Here is a 27,282-nt window from a genome sequence, read left to right as displayed (position 1 = left end):
CAAGAGATCATGAATTTATTGGCTTATTAATTATCTGCAAGCTTTTAATAAGGTGCTGTATTACTTTGACCATCTCACCATTCTGTAATTTGATTATCCAATCTTTCCAGTTCTTAATTGATAATTAATTTGAATAATGTGCAAAGAATTGAATGATGGAAGAGAGAAGGAGAAACAGATGGTTGGTCTATACAGCTAGAAAACATTTAACGGGGAGAAAAGCATCGCATTTTGAACATAACAATATACTTTGTTCTAGGAAGGGACAATAGCATATGCTGTGGCTCATATCTTCAAACTTCTGCCCTGGTAGAAGAAACGAAGGAAAAGATATTGAGACTGTGTCATAAAAATGTGTATAGCAAACACGCAAAGAATAGAGAACTAATATTCTGGCATAGCTAAAAGTCTGGATTAGTCTCAATTGAAAAAAAAAGGGGGGGGATACAGGACACAAATTTTTGGAGGTTATGTTGTTGTGGGCAATCTTAATTTGAAGTTCTTATTTAATGGGCAAAACATTTGCAGACAGAAAGATGTAAAGCCTAAACATAAGGGGTTCCTTGGAATAAATCTGTGTATTTCAGGTTCTGAGATGAATTGTTTGCCTCTGAGTACATTACAGAGAAGATTCAGCTTCAGGGAACTGAGGAGAAACTGGGCCCAAAATGCCACTGCTTTCCTTAAAGCCCTGAAACGTCACTTCTTAAAGTCTCACTGGCTCTCCCAGCCCTTTATTGTCATCTACAGAATTTCCACCAACCAACAGATATTTAGGGAGAAATCAGGTACCAGAGTTTCTGAAGGAGACACAAATGCCTACTCAGGCATGAGCTCAGGAGTTTATTTCCACTGGGAGACGGGGGCAGCTGCACCAGACCAATCCCTGTGAACATCAGGCTGATTTTCTACCTTCCACGGGACATTTCAGGCTTGAAACCGACGGTGTGTTTTTCAAGCCATGGCCTCTTGCTGCAGAGCTCTTCCTTCTGGTGTTTTTGGCCATCACATGGCTCAGCCTCCTACAACTACGAGTTTTATGAGAGCATTTTTCCTGGAATCTACACCCACATTTTTCATAAAGGATGTTACTTAGATGTATTCGTTTTTCTTTCAAGGACAGTCTATACTTATGGAGGCAGGATAGAGTAATGACTGAAGGTAATTCTGGCTCAGACTCCAGGAGGGTAAGAGGAACAAATAAGCAATATATTTGCACCCATACACCCACAGATGTCAAAGCCTTTAAGTGAAGCAGCCCGAAGCACTTACATCACTTGAAAAACGAATTGCTATTCTGAAAACACGTTTGTTTTGTCCCTTGGATGGTGCCACACAGGTTACAGATCCGAACGAAATCTATGCAGCACAAAAGAGCGTGCAGCGGAGGGCTGTGCGGACACTGCTCTTTTCTTCCTTTTGGCAAGGTTAAACCTATCGTGCTTTGCACATAGAATCACAGGATTGTCTAGGTTGGAAGAGACCTCAAGATCATCGAATCCAACCTCTGACCTAACACTAACAAGTCCTCCACTAAACCATATCGCTAAGTTCAACATCATGGGGGATGTTCAGGAGAATCGCTCTCCCCACTGTGAGAGAGCACGGAGCTGACCTCCACCACTTCCTCACGAGGCGTGATGGAGGTGATAGATGCCTGCATTTACAGCAAAGCACCCCCAGCAAAACAGGGTCCCCATCGGATCCATTTCCTCCTCTCTCTCAGAGGTGATGACCCATTCCCCACCACCTTGCTAGGCACGCATTTTGCACTTTTCCTCTCCTTTGCATGGACATCTCAGAGTCTTTAAAATGCCGTTCCACCTGCTGTCACCTATCCAGGCAGGAGGATGTTCAGTCCAGCCTGGTGCAAGCACCGGGACGTTTTCAAGGACACTGGCAGTTCCCAGACAGACAAAGATTTCTGAGTTTATTCGAGAGAAGCAGCGCTGAAATCAACACAAGCACATATTGCTCTCGAAGTAAAGATGCTGTTTGCTGTTTCCCACTTACCAACCCCCTTCACCTTTGCCAAGACACTTGTAAAGCACTGGATATTGATAATAATGGGGATCACAACTCTCTCTCTGCTCAGCACAAGTCTTTGAATGCTGTGCCTAGTAAGATGATGAATAGTAATAACCACAATTGCAGCTGTGACACGAGTACTCCTTGCAATCTTCCTCCAGTGTTCCTAAGGAGACAGAGTGCCCAAGGTCAAACAACAAACACAATGCATTTTGATAGGGCCTACAAAAATCGTTCCTTCCATTTCTTTCAGATTTACAACCTCTGCGATAGGGTAAGGAACCAAAAAACATGATTAAAGAGACTTGCAGAATCCATCAGATGTAAATGGATTGCAACAGTTTTTAAATGGGTTAAATTTGCAGCGTGAACTACTTGGCAGAATCTCTGTAATCGTTATTCTTTTATTCATAGCAGTAATAAATAATAATAAACCTAAACATCCCAATGGTCCCCACACCTCCCGCATCTCCCTAGCTGCAGATCTCAAATATGAATAATAATTACAGCTTATCAAATCAGCCCATGATTAGAGACAACAGAAAGACATTTCATATTGTTAACTTCCTTGCACAAGACGAAAAAAAAAATCAGGTCATAGGGGTATTAAAAATTTATATCATAGCATTTGACTTGACTCGTCTCTTAAAAAGAAAAAACCCTAGCATGTATTATGTATTTAGGCAATTCCTTTTAAATCCTTTCTAGAATGAGCACAAGATAGGCCTATAACTTGATAGATGGATGGCTCTATCTAGATACTGTGCATATTTTATATACACATACACACGCATACACTTAATGTGCACTCACACCTATATATAAAATTATATACATAGAAAGAAAGGTATAAATCTATTTATATCTCTTAGCTGAAGACAGATGCAGAGCTAATGTTAAAAAAATCTCCACACAGATAGCATCTTATTTAAACCTGGCAGCTTTAGAAGAGTAACTTTTTTGCCAATTTTTTGTAGAGTCACAGCAACCTCAGCAGAGCTTGTTTCATTAGCAGCCCGGTTCCTGTTTATGTTTAGTGGTTAGTTTCTTAGTTTTGTTTTTATTTTTATTTTTCCCCCCTTTTGGTCATTTTTGTAGCTTCCCTAGTCAAAGAATACTTTGACTGGGGAAAAAGAAGGTCCTCGATTCCCACACAATGGTTGAAACATGGGTGACTGGAATAAATCAAGTCAAGAGAGAGGCTTAATATTCAACTCTTCACTCGGGAGATTAGGAAAGGAAAACAGCTACTGCTTGAGTGGGTTTTAGGACCCACTTTGTGCCCTGTTTACCAGGCCTGCTGCTGGGGCTGCAAATTTGCTACGTTATCTTATAACATAGGCAAAGCAGAGCACCCCATACAGTGTAATTTTGTGTACACAGCCTGTATGTAAATATGCAGCAGCCTTCTGATAAGCAGGCTCAGATTGCCTGGAGTCGAGGGCCGCCCAGAAAACAAAGAAAAGGTGTTCCTAACCTGCTCTGCACAAAACCTGGGGCCGTGGTCACTGGTCTCTGGAGACAGCCCTGCCCTGGGAGAGGGCTGCATGGGGAGCCCTGTAGATGTGACCTCCCCCAGGCACATCCCAGGACATCTTCTGGATGTTCCTGAGGTGCTCACGATGGATTTCACAGCCTACCTGGTCCCAGGGAAGGGAAAGCAATTTCAGTCCCATTGCCCAAGGCTGCTCTGATCTCAGTGCCCACTACTGATAATGGAAGACGATGCCTCCAAAGCTCTGTGGGTGCCTCCTGGCTGCCTGGTGCCTCGCTCCTCATTTCCTTCCACCTCCAACTCATAAAAAACATCTAGCATCTTCATGGAAATTAGAAAAACTCTTCCACATGTTTCGATGTAAAAACACATTTTTACAAGAGACATGGTTCCATGTCCAAGGTTGTCAGCAGCACATATTTCCCAAAAGATGCTGGAAATCTTGGAGGGGCAAAGACTGCAGCGCGCTGCAGTGAACACATCAATGCAAATGCCCTGGCATCAGCTTACTGTTTTCAGGAGAGGTCAGCATATTTACGTAGATGCGTTAATAGGGCAGCCGCCAAAATCTCCACTAAGATGTTTTGAAAGCTTTAAAAAAAGCCTTGGAATATATTTTTTTTTTCAACATCTGCAGTCAATGAAAGGAGAGATGCAAATCTGCTGTCATTTGCATGCAAATTTTTTTACATCAAATCAGTGACAGAATGCACAATAAACACACTTTAAATTGAAATATTCCACGTTCACTTCCTCCTACCCTTGCCTGCAGCTGGGATCCAATTTTTGTGCACAGCTCCACACAGGTGACCATCCTCCAGTGGCTCTGAAGCCAGGAAGAGTGTGGGGAAGACAGAATTACAGAGGCAGAGTAATTGCAACTAGCTCATGACTCAAAAACCAGCTGTCGTGAGGGAGAGTAAAGATGAAGGTTCTTCAGAAATAAATGCTGTTAAAAGAGTCTGTATCTGTCTTAAACCCTAAAGCATTCTTTATGACAACCATCATTTTGCTCACGGGGAAAAAATGATAATCAGTCACTCTGGAGTCCACACAATCAGAAATAATAGCGAATATCTCTGTAAGGCTTGTTTGCTACGGGCTTTAAATAGCTCGTTTGATGTACAGCAGCCCTGCAGGGGAGGGCAGTGCTCATAACACCAGTGCAGAGATGGGCAAAAGGTGTGCGATGGGGCTGAGGGGCTCGCTCAGGTCATGTTGAAATCACAGCAGAGCTGGGAATCGAGCTGTGTCCCTCCAGGTGTTTCACTTTTCCTACTAATAGAAAGTGTTTCCTGATGCCTGACCGAAATCCTTCCTGCTGTATCTCGAAGCTGCTCATTCCTGCCCTAGCTGGCCAGCTGGATGTTTCTGCTGCTGGTTCCAGCAGTGCTCCCCAGCAGAGCCCTGCGCTGTCCCTCTGTCCCCACAGCCCTGGCCCACCGATGGGGACAGCCTGTGGCTTCCCCAGGGGACACACAACACCTGTAAGGGCAAACCATAGACCACGCTGGTAAATCGATCATTTTTTAATAGCCTGAAGCCTGTCTCCTTTCAAATCATACAGCTTTTGGGTTGCGTGTTGCTCCAGGTACTATGGGAGAGGATTTACCTGGGCTGAGTCCTGCCTGGTCCTGGCACGGGAGCCTCCAGCAGTCCCCTGGGTCTGTCCACACGCTGCAGCAGCACAGCTGCTTGCCTGCAGCACAGGCATGCCTCGCTCTGACTAACGAGCTATTAAAAGCCACATTTCCCCCCCTATCTCCCTACCTAAAGATATAGATAGGCACCCAGCGAGGACTGTAAAAGCACTTAGGCCGGTTAGTTAGATCTCACTGGAAGTTAAGCGCCAAATTCACCTGCCTGTTAGAAATGAAATGCCTTTTGAAATCGAGCCCCAGGCGCTTCTGAGCTCCTTATGCAAGCTGGAAAGCCCAGGTCATCAGAGACACAGGTCAGCAAAAACTGAGCTGTGTGCACCTCCCCACCTTTGCTCTGTGGGGTCTGGGGGAGCAGGGGGAGCACGCAGAGGAGTGCCAGCACGGTGCTGCACAGAGATCCAGCCTGGCCCATGGGTGCATCAATGGGCACATGCTTTGGAGGCAACTTCTCCGGATTGTGGGCAGCACTGCAGGAAAGAAAAGAGCTGAATACTAAAAAAAGTCCCATATTTATCTGTTCCTTCCTTGCCTGCAAAACCCTCTGCAGAACCTAAGAGGAAATGTTGAAGACGGCAAGGGCAGAAGGGTGGGATGGAGTGTTATCTGCCCACAGTGCTGCTGGCGTGCACGCGTGTGTGTGAGCGTGCACATGTGTGAGAATGTGCCCTCCTCTGGCTTCCTGAAAGGAAACTGAGCTTGCATTTGCTATGCGAAGGCCATGTAAAATACAGAATCACTGAGCTGCTGCATTTCTCCTCTGCTTTTTTTTTTTTCCAAGAAATTAAAGAAACTATTTGAGCCCACCTTATCTGGTAGGTGACGGGATAATTGGAAATGCCTTGGTATAGCTGACATGTCCGCGGATACACAGAGGAGCAGCACGACCATCTCAGCAGCAGGCACAAACTTAATAAGTGTTAGGGACAAATCTAATAACCGCTTCGCTGGTCTCAACAGCTCTTTAGCTGATATAACACCACAAACACTTTCTCAGCGCTTCCACTGTTATTTAACCCTGTGAGAGAGCGGGCTCTGCAGCAGCGAGCCCCACCACGGAGCTGGTGGCTCTGTGCTGGCCCTGGGCACGAAGGAAGGCCGAGGTCACCTCAATGCCAAGGCCCTGCCTGTAGGACACCCGTGTTTGGATGTCTCTGAATCAGCAGCACATCTGCCACAGGCCTCCTTGGCCAGCCTCGCCAGCTGCCTCTGGAGGAGCCCAGATGTTGCTGGCTGCAGGTCGGAGATCCAGCCAGAAAATATTTCCTCCCTGGCTTGTGTGCCCACAGGCAGGGGGGATGCTGTTTGTGGCAGTCGCCCACCTTTCTGGTTAAAAATAAAGTATGAAAGCAGTTCAGGGTTATGGTAAATGGTAGGGGGAGTGATGACACTGAGTATTTACAGGGAAACCAGCAATGTCATTCTGAGGCTTCACTCCTTTTTACATTTTTCCCCTCACTGGATAGCCTAGAGAGCCTTCAAAGTTCATGTCCAGCAGCCAGCCGCAATGAGCCCAAAGCCCCATGGCGCAGGAGGGTGTTTCTTCTGTTCACTCAGCCGTGGAGCACCAGGAAAGGTTCAGATATCAAAAGGCCCAGCAGAAAAATGCATTAACTGGAAGCAGAACTGATGGTTGCAGCTGGAGGGAAGAGACACGGTCACCCCTGGACAGACACAGAGGTGTAGCAAGCTCACCTTGCACACGCTAAGAACAGCACCCGTCACCTTGCAGCCTGTTGTGTCCTGCAGAAAGCTGCATGATTTCACAGAGGGCCACAGAGTGGGGACATCCCCTCCGAGCTCATCCTCGTGGGCACATCCCACGCCTGCCTGCTGGACACTCCCCAGCAGAGAGATCGCATCAGGTGCATTGGGCTCAGCCCTTGCTCCAGAATAAGCATGCCCACGCGGGCAGATATTCTGGATCAGGCACGATAAAAGCCATGCCAGTTTAATTTCCTCGTGCACAAGCAGGTTTACCTCCCATATAGCTTGTATTTTGTGGTAAAGCTTTAAAAGAAAAAAAAAAAAAAAGAGTTGCACAACCTCACTCGCAGGCCATCAACTGGTTTGGGGATGGCGTGACTGATTATCTGTACAAAGGCTGCGGAAAATTCCTGGATGGGGCTGTGGAGTGAAAGCAGCAGGCCAAAGAGCTGGGCAGCCTTTTCCCCAGCTGATATCCATCAGCCCTGCAGCCTGTCCTAAACATCAGATTTCTTCTGGTCAGCAGCAGAAAAAATTCAGCTGTGCAGGACCTCTGGAGGTCTCGAGCCTGCCCGGCAGGTACCACGAAGCTGAGCTGAGTTCATCGCAGGTGAACATCGTGCAAAAAGCCACTCCTGAGCTGAGGCTGGGAACCCCTCATCTTCCTGAAACCTGGTGGGTCGTGGAGACCATCATCTGTGGTACGTTGTGTTGGTGGGGGCAGGTGGCTCCGGAGGGTGCTTCCCTGGGATAAAGGAAGAAATTACGGGACAGTGCAGCAGGAGGAAAGGTAACAGAGCACGTGTGCGGAGGCCATGCCCCATCCCTCCCTGCCTCCCCCATGCACATGGATGTCATGGGGAAGAGACGAAACCCAAGCCAGCGAGGTGCCTGCTGGTGAAAGCAGGGGCTGCCCCGGCGAGGCCGAGCCGCCTCTGCAGAAAAGCAGATCCATGGCTTGGGGTGAGTCACAGCGCCAACAGGAGCGGCGCGGCGTGAGAAAAGGAGTTCAATGCGTGAAGACAGACGGACGGCCTCCCTTCCCCCGCAGCCTCAGCAAAAAAAAAAAAAAAAAAAAGAAATCTGCCCTTTTCCAGGAAAGCGCTTTGCAACCTGATTGCTCTTGTATCTGTTTATTAAACAAAGGTTTGGAGAGGAAATTCCTTGCTGCAGCAAAATACTGCGTTTCCAAGGTTATCCCAGAGCACAAAGCAAGAAGACAGTCGTTTTTCATCCCCATAATTAGAGAAATTGTGTTAGCAGATTAGCGTTAAGCAACATTTACATAGAGTAACATGGTTACAGGATGGTGCTCCTAACCAAATTAAAGGCCATCTTGCTCACCCGCCCTTGCAGCAGGCAGGACTCTTCACAGCTCTCCTCCCTGGGTTTCCAGTACCCGATTCAAAGTCCCTCCAAACCCGACGGTGAGGTGCCCATCGGCTGCAAACAGTTTTGTTTCACCAGGTGTCAGGAATCTGCTTTCCTTGTTGCTGGTTCAACCACAGGGCCCCTTCCCAGAGGTGGTTTTAAGACCCAAATCCCTCTGCAGTTCGAATTTCCTTCCCACGGTTGACACAAGGCACGGGCACAGAGCGCTCACCTGGCAGAGGCGAGCTGGCTTTTATTTGCTCGCTGCTGTGCAAACCCCAGGCCAGGTCACACAGGGCTTGTTTGAAGGGCCCGTGTTGTGTTTCGACCACAGCCACAACCAGCACACTCCAAATATGCCCAGCAGGAAAGCTTCCCTGGGAGAAGCCAGCAAGACATCCAGCATCACAAAAACCAAGAGTTTGGCATGGTTTTATCAAAAACTTTGTGTTTTCCAGCACACCAAAAGATGGCTATATACAGGCAGAATAATACATATTCCTCCTGCATCTCCACACTGGGAGCTTGCCAACTCCCCTGTCCACCTTGGGAGCAGCAGAGCCACCATCGGAGCCTCTCCATCCTCTGGCAGCAGCATCCCCAGCAGGCTCAGGCATGGGGCAGGCACAGAGCATTTCCAGGCTCACCTAACCCCCTTAGATGAAATGCTTCGTTTTCAACACCCCCGACCAAAAAAAAAAAAATTGAGCCCAGCCACTCCCAGCTCCTCTGTAGCCATTTTCGAGGTTCACAGACTTAACTGTCGAAGGCTGCAGACACATTTATTATCTTTTTGCAGTGCCATCTGGCATTTGTGTATCAGAAGAAGATTACATATATGTCAAATGGGGAAAAATATCTTTTCCTGTAACAGTTGTAGAAACGGGGAGGGGGGGGGAATATAAAAAAAAAAATAAATCCTGTGGACCATATGGAAGGCTTTTTCTTAAGCAATCCATCTTGAGCAATTAGGAAGTGTCACAGCCGACATGCGGATCCTGGGATCGCTGAGAGGGCTGGGACAGAAGCGGGGTGGCGGGGTCAGGCTACCTGAGACACCAGTGCTGCGATGGCCTGAAATAGCCTGGGAACACGTAACGCTCCCCCCTCGTCTCCCAGAACAGGGAAGGAAAAAGAAAAAGAGGAGAGGGAACAAAACAAGACAGCTTGCAGCATGCTAAGTGAATCAGAGCAATGGCCTTTCTTTGCCTTTCAGGGTTTTATCATCGCACGTCTTGCGAAAGCAATAGGTGTGAACCCGCGGTGGAGCCTCGCCAGGTTTTCAGTGCTTGCTCTGTGCCTCCCGATGCCGGGGATAGTGGAAAATTACCAGCGTCTCCTCCCAGCGCTGCTGTACCAGGCGGCTCTGGCAGGACGAGGGAATCCACCACCGGCACGACCTGGGGAGCACTGGATGGGCACGGCGGTGCTGTGCTGTCCTGTGGAGCAGGAACTGGTGAGCACGGTGTGCTCGGGATGCCCTCTTCTTGGCGGGGTGACCACCGTATTGCCCTGCCTGATGATGTGCAAGGTCATGACTTCACTCAATGACAGCCAAGAGCATCCTCTGCGAGGGGCAGATGTGGCCTGGAGGGCACCCCGACTCCACAGACTGTCACACAGCCCCCAGCCAGTGACAGCAGCCCAGAGGGAGAAGAAACTCAGTGTGGGATGGGGAACGCTGGGTGGGAAGGCAGAAAATGCACCCTAAGCTGCAGCAGCCCCTTGCCCACAGGTGCCTTGCACTGGGGGTGTTGGGAGGATGAGGAGGGTGTGGGAAAACAGATCCTCCTGTGCCCCGGCAAAGCAAATGGGGTCATGCTGATGCCATGCAGCCAGAGCAGCCCGGTCCTGCTGGGTGCTTGGGGCACAGGGAAAACAAAGGAAATGCTGCAGCCAAACAGCAACACCAACAGCGAAGCCTTCCTCCCCACGCCTCTCTGGGATGCCGTGCTCCTCACCTCTTCTCTTTCTTTCTCCTCTCACCATTTTTGCTGCTTTTACGCAAGTGAAGCGGTCAACAAGCCAGAGACGAGAGGTCCTCTGAGCATCGGTTTAGCCCAGTGTTTGTTTTCCTTCCAGCCCCAAAGGCTTGTCTCCCCTGGGTTTCGCCGGGGTCAAACTCAGACATTTCCTGCCCTTGCCCCCAGCCGCTGCTGACTCACGCCGGCCGGGCAGATGTTTGCTGAGCTGGGCTCTGATGTGGCCGAGGGGACGGCGCCAGACCCCGCCGCTCTCTGCCCTTCCTCCCGTGAAAGTTTATGCCGTGGAGTTATTTTTAACAGGAAACCCAGCTGTGGCCAGCCCCTTTCTGGCAGCTGCCCAGCCCTGGGGATGAGGAGCCACCGCGCGCCATCCTGACCCTGCCACGGCCTCCTGCGGGTGGGCAGCGATTGCAGAGCATCCCCCCGAGCTCCCCTCCGCCCCCCTGCCCATGTAATGCCCTGTGCTAACGCCTGCGGTGGCATTTGTGAGCTGGGCCACGTGTCACCCACAACAGCCAGTGGGCCTGAGTCACCGGCAGTGTTTCATTAGGGCTTGACTGTATCGCCCCGGATTTGGGGGAGGGAGGCGGGAGGAAGGCCAAGGGGCAAAGAGGCAGCTGAGCATCTCCAGAATAACTTAAAAGGATGGGAAGTTTTAAGCTGGGGAGGAAGCACGGCAGAAGCTCATCGTGTGGGAAAGGTGTTAGCTAGTGAGCATGGCCCTGACGGCTCCGATCCCTCAGCAAGGGGCAGGGGATGGGTGAGATGGGGCTGTCAGAGAGGACAGCAGTGCTTTGAGAGCAGCTGAGGTGGCTGGCGTGAGCACCCTGCCGCAGCCAGGCAATGATCCAGCCCTTGGCCCTCTCTGTTTTCTCCCCCCTAAAATCAGTGAAACTTCAGTTTCACTGTAGGGGATCACCATGCGTGCCCACCATCGGCCCTGCGCTTAAAATGAGACAGAAGATGCAGGGGGAGGGAAGGGGACAACTCCCATCAATACCATTTCACTGCAAAATTATTTTATCAGTTTAGAAAGAGCGTAAAAATATTGCCCACCACTGACAGTAAGCAATTCTTCACTTAGATCAGCTTAGCTCAGGTTCTTGTCTAACAGCAACGGCTCTAGCAAGCACCTCGTGCTGTTATGGTCTGTAACAAGGGTGGATGTTTAGGGAAAGATCATGAGAACAAGGTCAATACACAACAATACTTTCCCAGTTGAATTCACCTGTGCTTTCAACCATTTCTGCTTTCTTGAGCGTAATTGACCCCTGCAATCTGCTTCCATGGAGGTCTGTTCCAGGTGGGACTCCTGCGTTCAGCTATGTGCACTGCACAGAGCTGCTTCCACACCATTTACCTGCACTGCCTGATACTTGCTCGGCGTTTTCACCCTGCTGCTGAGCTGAGGGCTGCTGTGGTCTGCCCTGCACCCAGGGCAAGAAGATCCTTGCCATGCATTGCACCCCTGGGTGCATCACGTTAGTGCTGTGAGATCCCAGCAGTGCTGCTCCCAGCAGGGCTGTGGCAGAGCAAGGGGAGCTGCCAGGTTTGCTCAGTAACACTGATAGCAAGCCTTTCAAAAATAAACGTTGCTAGAAAATTCACTCAAAACGCACCCCAAGAGGAACATTTTAGCAGTTGCTCACGGCCTGCTGGCTCAGGCTTCCCCACCCTCCCATCTGGCCCAGGGCACCAGTCTGTCCCCAGGGATGCTCCTGCTGGCTGCTGCAGGGTCCAACCCCTTCTTCAGGGCCCTATCCAAAGTTTTGCTCGTGAAAAAACATTACACTTCCCCCAGGGACACGTCCTGCACACCCAGCTCCTCACAGGGTGCACAAAACAGGGGAAACCAGCATCGCCTGCAGCAGGGCTTGGAGAGCACCCGGCTGTGGTGCCTTTCACAGCCCAGCTGCTCCTGTGCGGGCTCTCCGGCACCGCTCCTGCCTCAGGATGCTTCAGGCAGCATAAAATAAAAGCGAGTCACCAACACGGCAGCTGCCTACATAAATACCTGTATGGCCACACTGGAATTCGTAACCAGCCCGCTGCCAGACACCAAACCCCACGCCTGCGAGTCACTGCCCTGCGGTGCTGCCGATCTGCAGGAGAATCAGGGGGTGAGTGAAACACAGAGGTGCAACAGGAGGCTGTCTGCAAGGATCCCGGTTTTTGTCCGTTGTCCGTTTCTCCAGATTTTATTCCTATCCTGAAAACTGGGGGGGACACATATCTGGGGTCAAATAAAAGATTTGATTTTGCTAAAATTGAAAGATTTTGTCTCTGCCTCAGTACTAAAATGATTTCCATTTCTAAAGTAGGCTGTGATTTTGAAGTGAAAATTCAACCGTCCCATCCCCAAAGGCTAAAGAGGGATGTTTCGACTTTTTTTTTTTTTCCTAGAGGGCACTTTTGCCTGAAATCAAGATACTCCTACAGCAAGCTTTACACTTGACAAGCAGTGACTTTTCACAGCTAAACATCCCCTTGGATCTCCCAGCAGTCGGGGGCGAGCCGCGGGCGAGCTGCAGAGCTACGGCTTCCTTCCTGCTGCCCTCGCATGCCGTTTGCTCCATCCTTACTGCTTATTCCTCGACGATGTCGTCTGGCAATCCACACACGTGCCTCTCATTAGCACTTAATACACAGCAAGAGGAGATTATACCTATTTTTCCCATCCAAAATAATCTTCTAATGTTTGAAAATAAATTGCAGTAATATGTACCAGCAGGTGTTACCTCTTCAATGTTGTCTTGTTTGTAGCCAGTCACAAGACAACATTCTCATAACATCAGAGGTAAGCAGATGGCACTTATTAATTTACATTGCAAATACACTGCTAATATGTACATTGAAAAGCAAGTTCTGCCGAATGCACCTTACCTGGTTCACAGGGTACATCACAGCCCAAGCTCCTCATCTGAGATCAGAGAGGGTGCAGGAAGATCTCTGTCCCATTTAACTTCACTTTTGCTGGAAAATAAATAAATAAATAAATCTGTTTTGCCAACCCTCAAATACGGCCCTTTCTCAATTATTATTTTTTTAGTTGTCTCTTCTGGTGCAAAATCTGTTGTAGCCATGCTGGTGAGCTGGGCGCAGGCAGGAGGACACCGTGGCACAGAGCTCAGTGAATCCCCCTCAGGGCATTATGCTAGAGAAGTGCTCAAAAAGCAAGGGAAAAAACAGAAAAACAAACTAGGATTTTGTGCTCTTTTTCTGCAAGGAGAGAAGCTGTGCATTAAATGCACATCGCCTGTCCACCCAGGCAGCTCCCAGGTGCAGCAAAGACCTTGCATCCCTGCAACGAGGGTTAGAGAACTCCTCCTTGGAAGCACAATCTGCTTTCTGTGAGACACACAGCTACCTTTACAGCTCCATACACACATATATACATCCATGCAGCTCCATGCAGATGCAGGTATCTCAGCCTTCCTCAAGCTTCCCGAGGTGGTGAAGTGCAGCGTGGTCCCATCGCCTCCCATCTCCCTCTGATTTCCCATGGAGGATCCCTACCTCAGGGCCAACATGTGCCATTTTTTTAACAGCAGCAGTAAAGGGGCTACCCCAGAGGAGCAAAGGCATTTTGCACCCCCCCAGAGGCCTATTTCCACAGGTGTCGATCAGTGCACCAGGCACCAAACAGGAGGAAATTGCACCTCAAGTTATTAGAGGCAGCGAGACTCCAGGCTGCACGAGCGCAGCATATGTCCAAAAGTAAACAGATTGCACGAAACTTTCCTAACATGCTGAGGGGCCATCAGTGCCGAATTCGCTGTTCCCGCGACGTGGATCTGACTGCAGGGAGAGGAACGTGCGGTGGGAAGGAGCTGCTGGCTCCGCTTCTTCCCCATGCTGGGGAGCGGGTGCCTGCATTTGCGGCTCTGATGGTGGCTCTGCTCAAGCATGTGCTGACCCACCAGGCTGCAAGCAGAGATGCATGGGCATGCAGAGGCTGAAGCGCCTGCAAAGCATGCAAGGTATTTGCTCAGCCAGGCCGCTCAGCAAACTCTGTCCTGCTCAAGAATTCCAGCAATGATCGGGACTGGATAGAGAATTATCAACGCAGATGGACTTAGATTAAAATAGCTCTGTCCCATCTTGCATTTCCCCCCCTCTTCAGTTCTTCTGCAGAGCAAGACACTTGAAAATTGTCAGCTAGCTTTCTGGTAGAGGCACAAATACATGGGCAGCAAAGGGAACCCAACATGACCGAGGAAATCAGAGATGAAACTTTAGGTTGAAGGAATCCCAAAGGTCCTGAGATCAGGGAGCAGCAGCCCAGCCTTCTTGCTATGGGCACCAGGGCTACAAAACCCAACCCAGCTCTGGAAGCTGTGGCAAGGGAGAAGGACAGCCCTGCCACAAGCTCCCAGCCTGTCCAGCAATTCCTCTCTTTCTTGCCTAATGCAAGGGCTCAGCCTGAAGCGCAGCTCCCACACACTCCATTTGTAGCCCCTGCCACGCTGCTCCACCTCTGGCTTCAGCCTGGAGGGGTGGAGGACCCGGTCCCGTGCTGCAGATCAGCTTGGCAGGACCTCACAGCAGGATTAGGAAGCCTGTTGCTGGAGATGGACACCACGATCCACCCCTCTGTGGGACCCCCTGACAGCTCCTGGGGCAGACGCCGGCTCAGGGCACCCACAAAATGGTGGCAAGGGCCCTGCCCTGCCTCGGGGTGCTCTAGCAGCATATCTGGAGATGCTGCCTGGCACGCAGAAGCCGTGCCATGGGAAGGAAGGGAGAGGGTGCTGGGGGAAGGGGCCTCGGCAGCTGTGAGCTTAACCCAGCAGGGAACGGCGCAAGACAATAGATGCCTCTGTTCCAAAAATAGCTGGCGACGTGGATGCTTTCCAAGGAGGAACCCGAATCTGCAGCGCGCACGAGGCAGGCAGCAGCATGTTGGATGCCAGAGGAGCCGGACAGGCACATTTTGGAAAGCCGAGCAAACGCGCCGACAGATAGGCAGCGTGGCAGCCGGGGGCCCAAACGAGCAGGTGGTGAAACTGCACGTCTTGCTGAAAGACACTCCGGGCTCGGGAGCTGGTCGTGCAAGGCTGCCGGGGTCCCCATCCTCTGCAGAGCCAAACCACAGCCTTACCCCAGGGCAGCCCCGACCACCACGACCTGGTCCCACCACAGCCACCTCGGTGTGCCCCACTCCTCTCCCCGATGTCCCTCAGGGGGAGCTTTTGGAGCTGCTGCTTGTCTTCCTTGAGCCTTCTGCTCTTCCAGCCTGCCTGGGCTCCAGCTTCAGGGTCTGCCCTGCAAGCACAGGAACACAAATGCTCTCACTCACTCCTTTCCTTCAAACAAAGCCAGAACTACAGGTGGAGGTAGCTCAGCAAATATCACAAAATTTGAGGCGAGCATGCAATCTGCTTCAACGCAACAGGCGGTCTTCAGTCGTGTTGGGCTCTGAGGGCTGTAATTCTGCACCTGCCCGCTGTCCCCTGCTGTGGCCATCCTGGTGCACGCAGACCTGCTCGTGCCCATGGCAAGGGCTGGAGCTGCAGCACCTGAGCACTGGGAGAGCATCACCCACACCTGCAGAGTCTGCACTCGGGAGGGGAAATTCACCCCAGCTGCCAGCCCCGGCTGATAAGACAATCTTCCTTCATCTCTTGCTGCCACTTGCTCCACCTCTATTTTTTTTTTTTTATTATTTTATTATTCCAGTTGCACCCAAAAGCCTGCTCTCCCCAGCGTTTCTGCATATCCTGCTCTGCGTTTTCCCCTGATTACCCCGCGTCACATTGACGTCAGCCAGGGGCACGCTAATGGGGCTTCTTTCATAACCTGCCCGCCCCGGGGCACTCGTTAAGCACTTGGGCTGCGTGATACAGGTAACGGCACTGGAGGCTGATTGCAAGCAGTCCCGAGGGAACCCACGCTGGTTTTTCTGCACAGCCTCCCTGCCAGACCAGGAGCAGAGCAAACACGCTGGGAACGGGGCTGGAAAAGAGCAGGTACCTGCCTTGGCTGGCAGGCTCGCTCTGCGTGCAACGAGCAGTTTGCAGCAGGCAGTTGCACAGACACTGCTGAACGCAGCACCCATACAAGGGGAATCGCTTCCAGAAAGTGAAAGAAATCAACTTACAGCTCAGGTGGTTGCACATTTCAAAGCCTGGTGTGGCCTTTTTCTTTTTTTTTTCTTTTTTTTTTTTTTCCTTTGTGGTGTCACGATCAGGAGAGGTCACGGGAGATGACAGCTTCTGCAGCCCTTGTCAATGAACCGCTCCACGGCTCGTACTTCATTTGGGTGGGCAGGACCCATGCATCCACCCCAGGAATAAGATCAAGGGTCTGGCCATAAGCCTGCAGCTTGGGAGATGCTTCATGTTTATGCACTCCAGGGGATCCACGGTGAGCATCAGCCCCATCGGGAGCGCATCAGAGTTATCCCTATCCTCAGGTTGGACATGGCTGCATTACAGGCGGGGACGGGTCCTTCCACATTTCCCTTTTGCTTGAGCATCTTCCGAAAAAAAATAAAAATCAATAAATAATAAAAATCTTTAAGAGGTCTCCAGCCCTGACTGTTTTGCCTACCTACTTGGTCCTTGCTGGAGGATTCCTTCAGCTGCTGGACTTTTCTTGTTCAAGGAGGATTGTTTGCAATAACTCCTGGCAAGGCAATATATTAAATGATAGCCAAAGCAGGGATTCAAAGAGGTTTTGGGAAGAGGGCACAAACCTGGGCTTCATTTTGGGCTACAACCCTAATTTTCAGACTTTGATCTCTCCTTCCCACATAATGAAAATCCATTTCTCGTCTTTGGGGAGTCTATTGTAGACAGAAGAGACTGGCGTGGTTTGCATATGGAAAAGAATTACTACGGGTTGCTTTTTAAAACACTTTTATTGATGTGCTCCCGGTCTCCTGTTTGCTGGTTGGTAATTAAGTCAATTAACAAGCATCTGTTTATTTATTTCCCTCGTTTATGGATGTAAGCAGTTTGGGTAGCAGTTTGTAACGAGGGCCTGCTGTAGCTTGCCTGCCGATACATGAATATTCAGGCGATCGCTTGCCTCCATCCACGGGGACTTTCCTCCTCCACCCCGTCGGGAGGGCGCAGGCTGGGACAGCTCACCCTGTGCCAGCGCCCATCCTGCCCAAAACGCCCGCCTCTGGTGCAGGGACGAGCGGCACATCCCTGGAAATCCATCATCCTCACATCCCTGCCCAGCCTACTGTCCCCTCCTGGCCTTCTGGTGGCCCTGACCTTCTGGTGGAGGCTGTGCCCCGAGGAGGTTGGGGACAGGGGAGCACCCAGGCGGCGCTGTCCCCGGCTGCCTTGCCAAACGAGCTCCTTACACCCAGAGCCAAAGGCTACAAACCCGGCAGGCGACATTCCTGCGTGGAAGAAACAACTTCTAGAGATGTCTTCAAAGCGTTGTTTAATCACAGGGAGCACAATTAAGGAGGTCTAGGAGCAAGAGAAAAGGGATTAGCAGTATCTGGGAAGAGCATTCATCACGGCGAGCAGTTTGCAGGGGCACATCTGCTGCTGACTCCTCTTTTCCAGATGCACCGGTTTTATTGCCGTGTCAGCAGGATGAATGTTTACTCCCTTCTAAAGCCGTCAGGCGACTCGGATGCCGAAATCGTGTAGTGCTAAGCGTGCTTGTTTTGTAAAAGGGGGGGGGGAATGATGCTCAGAGATGAGGGAATTGCCAGAGTGGATGAGGCTGGCCTTGCATCTTCTGCTCCTGATGCGAGATGCCACCAGCACCTCCAGAGGAGGCTGTGGGGAAGTCCGTGGCCTGAACGGAAGGCAAAAGCCCTAACAACCCTTTCAAAACTCCTGGGTTTTGGTAATTGCATTAGCTTAAACGAACAACTGGAGCTCAGTTTAGCACTGATTGCAGCATCCAACCACAGGTTGGACTTTCCAAGAGGACGACACCTTTTTGAGGTCCTCAGTGCCAGAGCAGGCGTGAAGCAGAGCTGGAGTCGCTGCGTGCCGAGGAGGTGCAGGTGGCAGCGGCGAGGGAGGGAGGCACAGGTGGGCAACAGCGGGGCTACAGCTGCCCGTGGGTCACAGCTGCTGATTGAGCAGCGAGCTGTTTTCATCCGCTGCTGTCCTGGGACACGTGGAGGACACCTCACGAGGCCAAACCTGCTGGCTTCTATCTTGACTCTGGCCAGGCTTTGCCAGAGGAGCTGCTCTGCTGGTCACCGGGAGCAGATGGCCTCGTTAAAGCAGAGCAAACGCTGCCAAGACCTGCTGCTTTTATGAGCTGCCGGGGTGTGCACCGGCTGGGAGGTGGCACACGTCCATCTCCTCCCCGTGCCCACCATGGCTGGCTGCCTGCCCCAGCTGCCCCCGCAGCTGTGCCCGACCTGACAGTGCCCCGTGGTGTGGCAAGGTGAGGAGAAACAGCCCTGAATCCCCACCGTGTGCTTGCTTTCCTCCTGCCTGCATGCCTTCCCTTTCCTCCACCTCCGCCTCTCCCTGCTACGGTCTCAGTGCTTGCGGCTGAGAGCACGCCAGGGTGCTGACATGACCACGGCTGGCAGGAGAAGGCTGCTATTGATTATTGCTTCATATATTTGCAGATAAAGTTGCAGTTTCTGTCTTAAATTAGCATGGTGAGCTCAGAGTCTGCAGCAATACCGCACAGCCTGTGCCCGCCAGCTAATGGGAGCGTGTCAAAAGCTCTCAGCGAGTTTCACCTCACCTTGCCTTCCTCGTCCCCCTTTTTCCAGCGTGGCAGTATGGGGAGGTGGCTCTGGGCTGTCTGTGGGCCCTGTGACCATGCTTCATGCTGGTCCCACCAACCACACTGCATGGAGGTCCCACCAGCCAGCTGTAGCTGGGGCGCAGCATGGTCCCCAGGCCATCTCCAGGCTCCGTGGTTTGCCCAGGACATGGGGGGGTGACAACAAACCAACCTCAGCACAGGGAATGCTGGCTCCAGCTCCTGCCCCTCTCCAGGGCTGTCACCACGGCCCCACTGCCAACCACCACCAACTGCGGGCTGACACCGGGCTTGGGGCGTGGAAACGTTCCCCGGCAGCAAAGCCAGATGGAGACATTCTGCTTCCACTGGATAGGATCCCGCAATGGGTGGGATCTGGATTAAAAACTAATAATACGCTGCTCCTTGCCAGGTTTTGGTATCTGGCCTATTCCAGTGTTTCACTCTGCATGTGCATTTTAGGGAGCAGGGTGGGGGGACAACACAACAACAGAGGCAGTGAACTTCAGCGTCAGGGCAAGTCCCAAATGCTGGGACAGGGGGCAGGAAGGGAATTTCTTCCTCCTGCTTTGCCCCCAGAGAAACCACGGTCATAATTGCATCCTCCGACCTCTCATTTAATCCGACCCCGCATTTAATTCTTTTTAAAGTCTCCTGAAGACACACACGATGAATGTGTATTATTTTCCTGGGCAAATGAAATGATATAGTTTCCCCCAAGGAAATTATTTCTATTCCACACCTTTTCCTTAATCCCACACAATTCGAGAGGCGTCTGATTTATGGATTTCAGAGGTTCCCTTTCCCCCCGCTGCTGCCAGTAACGGGACGGATGGTGTGTTACTGTGCGCTGGGTGGGGATGAGCCATCTCATGCAGGGCTCGGAGCACACCATGAGGCAGCGTGTTCGCTGAGCACACCCCACAGACGTGGTGCAGGATGAGAACAGTGTCAAACCACTGCCTCTGTGTGCACGGGCTTCAAAGAGCAGCACAGGGCTCCTTGGTCATGCAAAGCAGCTTTTGAACCCAGAGCACTGGGGAGAATCCCTCTCCTGCAGGAGAATCCCTCTCCTGCAAAGAGGAGAGGGATTGCTCTGCGGGGCTGAGAGCTGGGCATGCTGCAAGGATGCTGGCAGGATGAATTGGGAAGCACTGCAAGCTGTCCTCTGCAAGGAGGCAGAGACAGCATCCCTGCAGCACCCCCAGGTTAGCCCCGGCCCCACCTAGGGGTCATTAGATCCAGATCCTGAAACATTGAGAAGGGGAGGCTTTGGTGTCAGGGGAGCTGGGAAGCTTCCTGGGCCCTGGGAGGGAAGAAGGGGGGGGTCTATTCCTTACCGTGTGCATCCAACTGAGAGGCTTTAATGACTGTCTCCAGCAGTTGGAGCCGAGCTACGCATCTGTGCCACCGCTTTGTCTGGCTTCTGGATCAGAGGACACAGCGAGCAGCACCGGGGGGCCCGCAGGGATTAAAGGAATTATTACTCCCCCCTTTTTCTTTACACATGACAAGGTAGGAGGAAGATACGAAGGAGGCATATTATGACCACCAAAAAGGGCACTCGGTCCAAATCCCAGGGAGGAGAAATAAAAATGTGAAGTGGGATGAATCCAGTAATTGGCGCACGGGAGGAGGAAAGGCAAAGTGGAGCAGGCAGCGAGGTTACGTTGCAGAGGTGGGTGGTTCAGAGCATCTTCATAATGCAGTCCAAGCAGGATCCCTCCCTGCAATTGTTTTATTACCATTAATAATTGCCTCCGTCTAATGCCTTTCCTCTTCCTAGCCCTTTTTTAGACACTCATGCACATGGAGCCAGCAAAGATGCCACGAGTGCTGGAGGCAGGATCTGGCGAACATGAGCTCTCTGGAAAAAAAATAGAGCTAGAGGGGAAAAATTAGAGAGAGCAGGAGAGAGGAGGCCCTTCCATCCCCTCCGTACCCAGCCCTGCCCAAAGAGGCAGACCTGTATTTTGGGAGCTGGGGAGCTGCCATGCCACAACAGAGCATCCTCCAGCTCTCCTGCTGCGTGGAGGAGCAGAAGGAGAGGGATGAGGAGAAGAAATCAGATCTGAAACAAACAAAAACAAACCAAAAAAAAAAAGTTTTAATTGGAAAATAAGTAAGAATGGCTTATTTCAAAAATGGAGCAGCAGGTTTGGGTGGGACAGGGAAAACTTTTCCAGTGAGGAAGGGAGCTGCTGGTATTCAAGTAAGATGCCATTTCGTTAATTTTCCCAACAGGATATCTGGGGGCACAACCTACCCTTCACTGAAATTGCGTGTCTGATGCACCATGACTTTGTCCAGCACTCCCCATGGCAGATTCAGGGCTGCACATCCCCCGCGGCCCTTCCCTGGGACATCTTGTCCTGCCCGGGGAGAGAAGCGCTCCAGGACTGGCGCATGTTCGCGGCCCCTGCCCTGTGATGGTGTAAGAGCCCCACGCAGGAGGATTTCATTGACAAAGGGACTGCTCTGGGCTCCCGTTCAACCGGGAGATGAAATAATCCTAATGGCATCATCTCATTTGGCCTTTCTTCTGCTCCAGCTGTTCCTGCTTCTCCTCCGGAGATGCAGCTGCCTTCGTGAGACACTGAATTGGGGGAGGAGAGATTTTGGCTCCTGCCTCCCAATGCCCCCCGCACTTTCTGTGATGGTGGGGCCGCCCCTGAGGCTGGTAACACAAGCAAGACAAACCTTGGCTGTCCTGTGCGGCCACGTCTGGATTTCAGGGCAGGCTTTCCTGTTTGGACAAACGCACGGCTCGGGGCGAAATTCAAGAAGGTGAAAATCCGCACGCTGCGCATCCAAGAATATATCAAAGCGAGGGAAGCTGGGGCTGCAATTTCCATGCAGTGCTGGGCACGGCCACAGGCCCACCAGCGGCTCCTCGCCTTCATCCCATCCCTCGTGGCCCCCCACTGCTCGCACCCCGTGCCCCCAGGGCTGCAGCCCCGCGGCGGAGGCGCAGGGAGGTCGCAGCCATTGGGCAAGCTGTGGTTTTCCTGGATTTCCTCCCACAAGTGGCTGAACTGAGGGCTTGGAGGGGCTAGAACTTAAAAAATAAATTGTATACTGAAATATGCTGGAGGCACCAGCACAGCTAATTGCGGTGTCTCTGTGAATGCCTGCTGATTTCTCACCTCCTGCCACAGCCTTGGTTCAGGCACCAGTGCTACTCAAATTGCTCCCGATCCAGGGAGGGGTGTGAAAACCTTGGCTACGTTAGAGTTTGTGGGCAAATCTGATCTCGTCCTGTTCTGCTGGGAGGTCTTCTTGGTGGGCTCACCCACAGGCTGGGGAGGGGAATGAAGCCAGTGACAAAAAGAGGCGCTAAAGGCTCCTGGTCCCACTCCTGGGCTGCAGCTCCTCCTTCGGAAGCTTCTTGCTGTTTCTAGGGACTAGCTGGAACCCCTGAGGTTGAAGTCAGGAATTTAACCCGAGCTCGTCTGAGGCTGTCACAGGCTACAGGCACTTTCTGGTGCCAGGCGCAAGAGAAGGTGCCCTTGCTCACCAGCAGAAAGCCAGGAGGAAGCCAGCACAGGAGGCAGGTCACCAGCAAAGCCACCTCCTGTTGCAGAGAAGATGCTTTCCTCTGCATCCTCTACAGAGGCCACATTTCTGGCAGCAGGCTCAGCACCTGCTGTGCCCAGGTTTTCCCAGCAGCTCAGCACTCAGCAGCCACCCTGGGGCTTGTGCTGCTTCCACGTGTCCCAGCAGCCAGCTCCTTCCTTCTTCTGTCCCCAGTCACCTCTCCAGGCAGTGTGAGCCACCACAGGTGCTCAGCCTCTTCTTTGTGCAGAAGTTATGGACTTTCTCCCTAAATCAACGTTATTGTTGAGCTGCCTGTCTCAGAGGATTTCCCCAAATGGCACAAAAACATGCCGCGACTGGTACGGCTGCTGAGGCAGGCCTGGCAAAGGCACTGAGTACTGGTACAGTACTGTGCTTGGAAGGGATCGAGCCGAAAAGTCTGCTCCCGGGGAAAACAAACAAACAAACAAGCCCAAATCCCTCTGATATTTGTCTGTTTCCCAGAAAAAAAATAAATGTGGAAAAAAAAAAAAAAAAAAGCCAGACACTTCCAGTACCACCCTGTCCTTTTGGTGGCTCTTGTTCAGGAGATGATCTCTCTCTTGAAAATCAGAGAGCCTTCCCAGGCAGTGGCACAGTGACCAGACCCACAGAGCTGGCTCATGAGGGACATCCACCCCAGCGAGGTCCCTGCATCCCCTGGCGATGCCAGGCAGGAATACCACATGGGTTTATTCAGCCTCCCTGCATGCCCACCCTGCCTCTCCCCATCAGGTGTTGGCCTGATGGCAAGAGGCCACGTTTCTAGAGGTGCTGAGATACCCTCACCTCTACGCTCGTGGGCCACCTGCCCCATGGACAGAGGATGGGAAGCCAACACGAGATGCATTAAGCAGCTCCTGGCTGTCCTGATGAGGAGCTGAGCGTGTAAAGGCTTTGGTAAAAGGCTTTATATGAGCCCCTGGTCCCACGAGAGGAGCAGCAGTATATTTGAGAGGGACAGCTGAGATCTGTAGCCGTCTCCTAAAGAAGTGAAAAGCATTTCATCCCTCGCAGTACTCCCCATCACTGCTAGGGAGACCGCACTGCCCTCAAGAGCATCCTTGCTGGGAAAAACATGGTTTCATCAAATTTTGGTACCACAGCTGAAGCGTGGCACTTCCTCACACAAATTGCTGCGAATGCTGGAGGGCTGGACCAGCAAACAGGCAGGGTGAAGGAAAAACCTCCCAGGACTGCTGCCTGCTCCCCACTGCCTGGAGGGGGAAGCGACACAATGGAGAGATTACAATAAGCCCATAAATCAATGGGGGGAAAGCGGGGAGCATAAACACTGAGATGATCGCTGAATACGCAGGGAAGTGGACATATAAGCAGAGGCAGAAGTTTTAATAAATATACGTTCCTGGGGAAGCTCAGCCTTTCTTTATCCATTCAGGACCAGGCTCACCAGAGCCAGATACAGGGCTAAGCAGCTGGGGACATGGGCAGCGGGGCCAAGCCAAGCCCCAGTGCCCACAGTTGGTGGAAGGAGAGCCCCTCCCCGGCCGTGTTCTGCTTGCATAAGCAACATTCATGCAATTAAATTCAAAAAAGCAATAACATCCCCAGCAATAGATCCCGCTCATGATAGCCCAGGGAACAGATAAGGATCCAGGAGATATGTTATTCCTGTTGAAGTCCTGGTCACAGTGACCTCCGTGGATATTTTAAACCAAGCTGTTTCAACTCTGTTTCTTTATTTGTTTGTGCTTCTATCCCCTTTTCAAAGAAAAACACAAAGACCCTAAGCCCTGCTGTGTATCTCCAGCTCGCTAGGTTTCCTTTTTCATTTAACGAGGCAAAGAGCAGTTAATTAAAAAAAGGCCTCCATCTCCCAGCCGGCACACCGCCCTCAGCCCAAGCGGCCCCGTGCACGCGGCTGTGTGGGTGCCACGCGGGAGGGAGAGGCAACGCAAGGCAGAGGCTGCCCACGAGTGGCCCTAAATCCTAAATCCTAAACCCACGAGTGCCTCTTGGGGCCTGCAGAGCCAGGAAGCCCCCAAAATGGGGAGGAGAAGTGCCAGCCGTGCAACAAAGCTGGCGGGAAGAGAGCTCCCTCATCCTCGGCCTCCTCCCAGCAGAAGAGAAAAGGCACTTTGAGGGGATCTGTTTGCACCACCCAGGGGTCCGGTAAAGAAGTGACAAAGCCAAAGTGAAGCAGGCCTGCGGGAATGAAATCCTCCAGTGCTGCTCCCCTCCGGAGCTGACAAACAAACAAACAGAAACAAAGGGAACCCCTTGGTCTCCCCTCGGCCTCCGAAGCGTGGCCACCGCATGGCACTGGGGCGCTCGGCTCTCACGCTGCAGCCCAGGGAAGGGGACCCGTGCCCTCCTGGGCAGCCTTGGTGGCCAGTGGGTGAGCATCCTGGCTAGCAAGAGAGAGGGGTGGGTGGTCTCACAGCCCGCAGCCCCCTGCAGAGCCCCGTGCCCCTGTCCCCACACGCTGGCGATGCAGGGAGCTGCTCCCCGAGCAGCAGGCGCGCACGGCGCTGTTCAAAGCCCCTCCGTGTAATTACAGAGCCGTGGTTTCTGCTGGGCTTCCGCACACTTAATCATCCTTTCTCATCTGCGTTTAATACCCTGAGCGCTGTCAGAGGGCGAAAACACAGCCTTTGCATCCAGAAGGACAAGAGTTCCCTGCAACAGCTGCTATATTTAACAAAAAAACACACTGGGTTGCCATGGCAACCCTGCTTTTCTAAAAATAGCCGTGCCATATACAGCACAGCCGAGAGCACAGGCAGCGCCGGCGGAAGCTGCTTCAACTGGGAAACACAAGGAGACTTGTATTCCTCCCGGGAGCTGGCACCGAGCAAACGCTGCCAAATCACCCCATCCTTCATTAATTAAAGCCTCGATCCAGTGCAGAGGATCCCCGCTTCCCTCGTCTCAAGCATCCCTCCATCCCCTCCTGCGCAGGGGCTAAAGCACGGCCAGGAGGGGTGCAGCTGCATGCTGCCCTGCGCCAGGGTGCTCTGCCTCCTGGCACCCTGCTGCCCGTGCTCTGGAGGCCTGCAGAGGCCAGCTGCCCTGGTTTTTTGGGAGGGGCATTTTTTTGTGTGTGCGCATTTTTTTGGGAACAAGTTTTGGGGGTCGGGTTTTGGGGCTCCCCCCCACCAGCAGGTCTGTTCTGGTGAGGCTGCGTTGTGACACCTTGGAGTTTCTGGTCCTGCCTTGCTGGCTCCGCATCACCCACAGCACGGCTCTCAGAGCCATGCCCGAGGTGGGCAGGCCTCCAAGTGGCTTTCTGACCTCTGCTCCAACACAACCTCTGGTTATTGAACCAGGCTCGCCCCACGGAAACCTTCCTCTTTCTTCTCCGAAACACCGACCCCATCAGCACAGCGCAGTGAGCAAAACACGCAACGGGCACCCTCTAGCATGAGCCAGCCCAGCGCCTTCCGAAATCTGATTAGCAAGGCTGAGCAGTCACAGCCTGCTTACGAACAGCAGTTGCTTCCAATTGCAGGCTAAGCCCGCAGCCATCTCGCTAATTCTCCTTGACATTTCTTGCTCCGAGGGGAAGGAGCACGCTGCCAGGCTGCAGCCCCCCAGTGCTGTTTCCATGCCCCAGCTCTGCTCTCCCCGTGCAGCGCGGGCTTCGAGGAATCCCAGAGCACGGCGGTGGAGTGCCGCGTGCCTGCTGGATGATGCACGACTCTGCTTGACTTCTGCACCCTCCTTTAAAAGGAAGGCGTTGGGTAGGGAGGAAGGGCTCTTGAAGAGGAAAATGCTTCACGTTGTTGTTAGCAGTGTGTGTGAGTGCTCATTTATTCCCCCCTTAAGAAAAAAAAAATACAGTAACAACAAAAAAAACACACATTGCCAGACCTGATGGGAACTTGACTCAGTTCAGCACAAGGTTTTCCCTAACTCATGACTGACACCAGCAGCCTTGGAGGAAAACAAGGAACCCTTCAGTGTGCGTCTATGGGATTACCTGCAGTGGATGGCAGCAGCGCCAGCACTTCTCCGAGACTTGGTGTGCGTTCGGCCTCAGTTTTCTGCCAGTCATGTGTTTCAAAAATTCTCCCCTGACTGGAATATTAGGAGTTTTCCCAACACCTTTCAAGGATCTTGAAACAGCCAAATTTAGGCTTCCGTATAGAAAAAGGGATTTAGTGTACCTTGTGATCTCCATGGACAAACTGGCTGAGCAGGGATCATAGGACACATATGTGCTGAAGCCAACCCATAACGGTGAAGTCTTACCACAGGTAGGAACATCATGGAAGATGTTGTCATTTGGCTTAAAACTTGGCTTCTTCAACAGCCCAGACCTCGAGCCACTAGGTGCAGGCACTCCAGGCAGCTCGCGGTGCCCACCAGTCTGATGCTCCTACGAGTGCAGATGTGGCTGTTGTTTCTGCAAGCACAATTAGTCAGACATGAGAACATGGTTTAAGCAACCAGACCTCCTCGTGTTCACAGGTGAGGCCTGAAGCTGAAGCCCAGGGATGGATAACCCTTGCTAAGCCCCTGCAGAGCCACCCTCAGACCTGCGCCTTGACCTTTTGCCTTTGGGGCAGAAGACAAGGACATTGTTTTCCCTGGGAAAAGCCAGGGTGATAAAACACACATCAGGAGCATCACTTGCCATTTTGGACAGCCTGCCAATGCCATGCCAGGCCCACAGGCCCTCTCTGCAGGCTTTCACACAAATTCATCATGCAAAACTAAAACCTCCTCTCTGCACACAGGAGCACCAGGCTGTGCCAAATGCATGAATCCCCCTCCCTGCCGGGCATGCGGG

The 27,282-nt window shown here is 52.0% G+C and overlaps 1 long non-coding RNA gene across 2 annotated transcripts in view; it reads right to left on the bottom strand.

Annotated features, from left to right (window-relative positions):
- Positions 1-27,282, bottom strand: part of LOC101793356 (uncharacterized) — a 69,443-nt gene that overhangs the window by 13,025 nt on the left and 29,136 nt on the right. Inside the window, exons 2-6 of one of the 2 annotated variants that reach the window (XR_011810725.1) lie at positions 16,942-26,895; positions 16,797-16,871; positions 13,761-16,722; positions 13,128-13,217; positions 8,233-12,460 (exon numbers count right to left, since the gene is read on the bottom strand). This is a non-coding gene — a long non-coding RNA (uncharacterized lncRNA). The remainder of the gene's footprint in view (positions 1-8,232; positions 12,461-13,127; positions 13,218-13,760; positions 16,723-16,796; positions 16,872-16,941; positions 26,896-27,282) is intronic. The other variant, XR_011810724.1, reaches the window with a different exon arrangement.

The sequence above is a fragment of the Anas platyrhynchos genome, chromosome 7, assembly GCF_047663525.1.
Source record: "Anas platyrhynchos isolate ZD024472 breed Pekin duck chromosome 7, IASCAAS_PekinDuck_T2T, whole genome shotgun sequence".
In the NCBI taxonomy this organism is placed as follows: Eukaryota; Metazoa; Chordata; class Aves; order Anseriformes; family Anatidae; genus Anas; species Anas platyrhynchos.
This window is presented reverse-complemented; position numbering and strand designations above follow the sequence as displayed.